We start from the raw sequence: 6,932 nt of genomic DNA on the forward strand, positions 1-6,932 counted from the left end.
ACTTATCACACTTAGAAATTTCGGCTTAATAGCCACATACAAAGAGCATGATTTTGATTTTCTTGTGACATAATCTAATCGAATCATAATCTAAGTTCCATTACTCGAAAACTTACCTCGGAGGTGGTCGAACAATTTCGGCGGCTATTCGATCACTTTTTCCTTTCCCTTATCCAACTGTGGTCCTCTAAGCTCTTGAGCTAATCCAAACAAATTTAACTTATTAAAGTCTCATTATGCTTGCTTATGGCCGAATATGACAAGGAGTTTGATAGGTCATATGGCCACCTTTAGCTCAAATACAAAATGGTCATAGGCATTTTTAATCACATTGAGCAATTTAGTACAATTAATCAAACATTTCCTCATGTGCACCTTTATGACCAAATACACACATCATTAACCTAATATCAATTAACTAAGCACTTAAAAAATTCTCCTTGAGCCGATTGTCTAAGTCAAGATAGGATCATCATTATGCTTACCTATAGCCGAATGTACAACATCAATCTATGCATTCATTCGTGTGGCCGAACATGCATGTCTATGTTGAGGCCGATTGCATACTTAATACATTCTACAAGTATGGTCACTTGTATTGATCAAATACCATTTTGTTTCAAGTTCAAAACTTGGCTAATACACATATATGCACTATTAAAACATCCTCTCCATTCCATCAATTCAACACATGCATTACTCATTAATATACAAAATTATATTCGGCCTTAGCACACCTCTTGCTGGCCGAATTTTTTCTCCATCTAGCAACATTTTATGTACTATGCCAAACCAAAAAGATCAAACACCTAGCTTAATCATTTCCAAAACACTTAACCGGCCTTTGACCAAGACTTTAAACAAAGTCTATGTTTGGCTATCACACATATGGGCATTATTAGTTCAAAGTTTTAACAAGATTAATTTCTTTGATCTTAACCTAAATGACAACCCCCATTGTTCATCTAGATTTAGCATGAAACAGACACCAACCAAGAAAACAACACCCATGGCCGAGTATCATCTTCATCACATAGCAAGATTTAAACCATGGGCTAGGTAGAACTCAAACTAACATCAAAATATGCATGAATCTCATGGAACAACATCAAACTTACCTTAACCTAGCTACAAGCATGGCCGAATCTCTTCAACATTTCCTCCTTTCTTTCCTTTTGAATTTCGGTCAAGAAGAATGAAAAAGGATGGACATTTTTTTTCTTTGTTTTCATCATTTTCCCTTTCATTATTTTATTACCATGCTCCTTATTTTATTTTTCCTAACATACATCACTAACATAACATGTTTGTGACATGTTTCCACCCATAGCATGGCCGACCACTATGCTTTAATTTGGCTAATTTGACATGCAAGGACAAGCACTTTCCCACATATATTAATAGGCCACTTTAAGACTTGCCTAGCATATTTCTAAATTTTCTCACATAAGTCCTATTTACTAAAATTCACCTACAATTAAACAAAATTCAAATATAAAATTTTCACACATGCATATATACATATAATAAGCATCAAATATGACAGCTAATTATTTTTATGACTCGGTTTTGTGGCCCCGAAACCACTTCCCGACTAGGGTCACTTTAGGGCTGTCACAACTCTCCCCACTTAAGAAATTTTCGTCCCCGAAAATCTTACCTGTAAATAGGTTTGGGTATCGTTCTTTCATAGAGTTCTCGGTCTCCCAAGTAGCTTCTTCCATTTCGTGTTTGAGCCATAACACTTTTACTAAAGGAACCCTTTTGTTTCGTAACTCTTTCACTTCACGAGCCAGGATACGAATCGGTTCTTCTTCATAACTCATATCAGGTTGAATTTCAACCTCTAATGGATTAATTATGTGCGATGGATCAGATCTATAACGTCGAAGCATCGAAACATGAAAGACGTCGTGAATCTTTTCAAGTTCAGGGGGCAAAATCAATCTATACGCAACTGGACCAACTAGTTCGGAGATTTCATACGGCCCAATGAATCTCGGACTCAATTTGCCCTTACGGCCAAATCTGAGTATCTTTTTCCAAGGTGGAACTTTAAGAAACACTTTGTCTCCCACCTGATACTCAATGTCTTTTTGTTTCAAATCCGCGTACGACTTCTGGCGATCTGTGGCTGCCTTCAGACTTTCATGGATTACTTTTACTTTCTGTTCAGTATCTTTAATCAAATCAACTCCGAAAATTTGACTTTCACCGAGCTCGGTCCAAAACAATGGCGTACGGCATTTACGCCCGTACAAAGCCTCGTAAGGTGCCATCTTAATACTTGATTGAAAACTATTGTTGTAAGCGAATTCAATCAAAGGTAAATACCGCTCCCATGAACCACTAAACTCAAGGATGCAACATCTCAACATATCCTCAAGTATCTGAATTATCCGCTCGGATTGACCATCGATTTGGGGGTGAAAAGCGGTGCTAAAATGCAACTTGGTACCCAAAGCTTCTTGCAATTTCTTCCAAAATCGTGAGGTGAATCTCGGATCTCTATCCGATACAATAGAGATAGGTACCCCGTGTAATCTCACAATCTGAGAAATGTACAATTTAGCAAGTTTATCCAATGAAAAATCTGTACGTACGGGGATAAAGTGAGCCGACTTAGTCAGTCTATCCACAACAACCCAAATCGCATCTTTCTTACTTGCCGATACTGGCAACCCAGATACGAAATCCATCGTGACTCGATCCCATTTCCATTCAGGTATCATGAATGGCTGGAGTAAACCTGTAGGCACTTTATGTTCCGCCTTTACTTGCTGACATATTAAACACTTCGAAACAAAATCGGAAATGTCTCGTTTCATACCATGCCACCAAAACTGACGTCTCAGATCGTTGTACATTTTCGTACTCCCCGGGTGAATTGATATTCGGCTACAATGAGCTTCATTCAGAATCATCGAAATGAGTCCTGAATTTCTTGGAACACACAACCGACTTCTGAACCTCAAACAATCGTCATCATCAATTTGAAACTCTGATTCCATATCCGGAACACATTCAGCCTGTTTTGCAGCCAATTCATCATCGACTTTCTAGGCTTCACGAATTTGATGAATCAATAATGGTTTGGCCTTTAATTCTGCCACTAACACATTGTTGGATAGAACAGACAAGTGTACATTCATCGCTCGTAAAGCAAACAGTGATTTACGACTTAAGGCATCCGCAACCACATTAGCCTTTCCCGGGTGATAGTCAATGACAAGCTCATAATCTTTTAACAACCCGAGCCAACGTCTTTGTCGCAGATTCAAGTCTCTTTGAGTCATAAAAAATTTGAGACTTTTGTGATCCAAATATACATGGCACTTCTCACCAAATAAGTAGTGTCGCCATATTTTCAAAGCGAATACGATGGCAGCTAGTTCGAGATCATGGGTCGGATAATTTTTCTCATGTGGCTTTAATTGTCTCGACGCATAGGCCACAACTCGACCTTCTTGCATCAATACGCAACCCAACCCAAGTAGGGATGCATCACTATAAATGACGAACTCCTTGCCTGATTCGGGCTGCACTAGTACTGGAGCTTCGGTCCAGTGAGTTTTCAATTGTTCGAAACTTTTCTAACACTTTTCTGTCCATTCAAACTTAACATCCTTCTGAAGTAGTTTCGTCATTGGTGTGGCTATCATCGAGAAACCTTTCACAAACTGTCGGTAGTAACCGGTAAGTCCCAAAAAGCTTCGAACCTCAGTAATATTTCTCGGAGGCTTCCAGTTAAGTATGGCTGAAATTTTGCTCGGGTCAACTCGAATACCCGATGCGGATACCACATGACCCAAGAAGCTAACCTCTCTTAACCAGAACTCACACTTACTGAACTTAGCATATAACTGCTTATCCCGTAAAATTTGCAACACTAATCCCAAGTGTTCAGCATGATCGGTTTCATTTCTCGAATAAACCAAAATATCATCGATAAACACGGCTACCAACCGATCCAAATACGATCTGAAGATCCGATTCATCAAATCCATAAATACCGCAGGGGCATTAGTGAGCCCAAACGGCATCACTAAGAACTCATAGTGACCGTATCTCGTTCTGAAAGCAGTTTTGGGTATATCTGAATCTCGAATTCGCAACTGGTAATAACCCGATCTCAAATCTATCTTTGAAAACACTGAGGCTCCCTTTAGTTGATCAAACAAATCGTCAATACGTGGCATCAGATATTTATTCTTTATTGTCACCTTATTCAGCTGACGATAGTCGATGCACAACCTCATGGTTCTGTCCTTCTTTTTTACAAACAATACTGGTGCACCCCAAGGTGAGAAACTTGGTCGAGCGAAACCTCTATCCGTCAATTCTTGCAACTGAGCTTTCAACTCTTTTAACTCGGTTGGTGCCATACGATACGGAGCTATCGAAATCGGCGTAGTCCCAGGTACAAGCTCAATACCAAACTCTACCTCCCGAACAGGTGGTAAACCCGGTAATTCCTCGGGAAAAACATCCGGGTATTCACAAACCACCGGCACAGATTCGGGTTTCTTTTCTAACTCTTTGTCATCAAGTACATACGCAAGGTATGCTTCGCACCCCTTTCATACATATTTCTGGGCCAACATTGATGACATTACAGCTGGCAACCCCTTTAAGTCTGTAGACTCAACTCGGATTATCTCATTATTTGCGCACCTCAAATCAATAGTCTTGCTTTTGCAATTCACAACCGCATCATGCACGGTCAACCAATCTAAACCGAGGATAACATCAAATTCATCAAACGGAAAAAGCATCAAGTTCGCCGGAAAACAGGAACCTCGAATTACTAGGGGACATTTCTTACACACTTTGTCGACAAGCACGTAACGACCCAAGGGATTTGACACCCGAATTACGAACTCAGTAGACTCAATAGGTAAAGTCTTACTGGATGCTAAGGTTTCGCATATATAAGAATGAGTAGAACCAGGGTCAATCAAAGCAATCACATTAGTATCAAAGAGAGTAAAAGTACCGGTAATAACATCTGGCAAGGAAGCATCCTCGCGTGCGCGTATAGCATAAGCCCTAGCAGGAGCACGAGCCTCAGATCTGGTTGTTGCATCTCTAGATCCTCTCTGACCACCACTAGCATTGCCCGTATTTCTAGATGGTCTACCTCGAGTAGTGGTAGCACCTGGTTTCCCACTCTGATTTACATTCTGTTCAGACAACCTCGGGCAATCTTTAATAAAGTGGTCAACTGACCCACACTTGTAACAGGAGCGGTCATGGAATCTACAACTCCCCGAATGCCATTTACCACAATACTGGCACTCCGCTCTGTCTCGACGATCAGTTCCAACACTGGCGATCGAAGTGACTCGTGCACTCACAAGGGGTCGATCGCGATCTCGTCTAGAAAAGCCTGAAGTGTTTCTAGATCGGCCTAAATCATCTTTAAATTTCTTCGATGACTGTTGAAAGGGCCTCCCCGAAGACCTCTTACGAAACTCCTTTGCTCCCATATCAGTTTTTCTTTTCTCCATCTGAGCTCATCGGCTTTGCAAGCTCGCTCGATGAGTACTACAAATTCTCGGATTTCTAAAATGGCAACACACAGCTTTATATCATCATTCAGTCCATCCTCGAAACGTTTACACATCACGGCCTCTGAAGAAATGCATTCTCGCGCGTATCGGCTAAGCCTCACAAATTTTCGTTCATAGTCGGTAACCGACATGGAACCTTGTTTGAGTTCAAGAAATTCCTTTCGTTTTTGGTCAATGAATCTCTGACTGATATACTTCTTTCGAAACTCGGTTTGGAAGAACTCCCCAGTTACTTGCTCTCTGGGCACAACAGAAGTCAACGTATTCCACCAATAGTAGGCAGAATCACGTAGCAAGGAGATAGTACACTTTAGCCACTCATCGAGTGTGCAAGATAGCTCATCGAGTACCCAGATAGTGTTGTCCAACCAAAATTCAGCTTGCTCGGCATCATCGCTGTCCGTAGCTTTAAATTCAGTAGCCCCGTGTTTTTGGATTCTGTCAACTGGGGGCTTATTTGACCTTATTTGGTCAATTACCGGAGGTATGGTAGGTGCGGGGGTGGTATTTGTCGGGACTGGAGGTTGTGGAACAGCCGTATTAGTTCGAATGTATTGGTTGAACCAATTATTCATCACGCTATAAAAAGCTTGTCTAGCTTCATCATTCGGATTACTAGCATTAGGTTGAGAGTCCGCCGGAGCTGTCCCTTGTGCGGGAGCAGGCGCTACACTCTCAAGATCATCAGCTACCGCTCGGTCGGGATCGAGATCCATTACTATAAGTAAACACATTTGCAAACGTCAGAAATCCCCACACTATCAAATAATCACATAATGGCATGTATAGCTAGACCCAAACATATTACGGTAGTCCTAGAATTGACTAAACCGTAGCTCTGATACCAATAAAATTGTAACACCCCGTACCCAAGACCGTTGCCGGAGTCAGACACGAGGGGTTCGCAGACTTAAATCACTTATTTGCACAGTCCATTTTAAATTTCCAGACGAGCTGGCTAACCGCGTCACTGTCACCTTAAAAATCATATATCGAGTTCCAAAACTCGAAAACCAGTTCCATAAATTTTTCCGGAAACTAGACTCATATGTTCATCTAAAAATGTTTTTAAAAGAATTTTTGGTCGAGCCAATTAGTACAGTTTATTAGCTAAAGTCTCCCCAGTTTCAGGGTTCGACTATACTGACCTTTGCGCATTACGACTTGGATATCTCCCTGTACAGGGATTCAATACTGATTCTGTTTGTTTCTATAGAAACTAGACTCAAAAAGGAATCGATACATATATGTAATGACTTATAATTATCTTTGGTTAATTTATAATGAATTTCCAAAGTCGGAACAGGGAATCCAGAAACCGTTCTGGCCCTGTCTCACGAAAACTTAAATATCTCTTAA

The sequence above is a fragment of the Gossypium hirsutum genome, chromosome A08, assembly GCF_007990345.1.
Source record: "Gossypium hirsutum isolate 1008001.06 chromosome A08, Gossypium_hirsutum_v2.1, whole genome shotgun sequence".
Taxonomy (NCBI): Eukaryota; Viridiplantae; Streptophyta; class Magnoliopsida; order Malvales; family Malvaceae; genus Gossypium; species Gossypium hirsutum.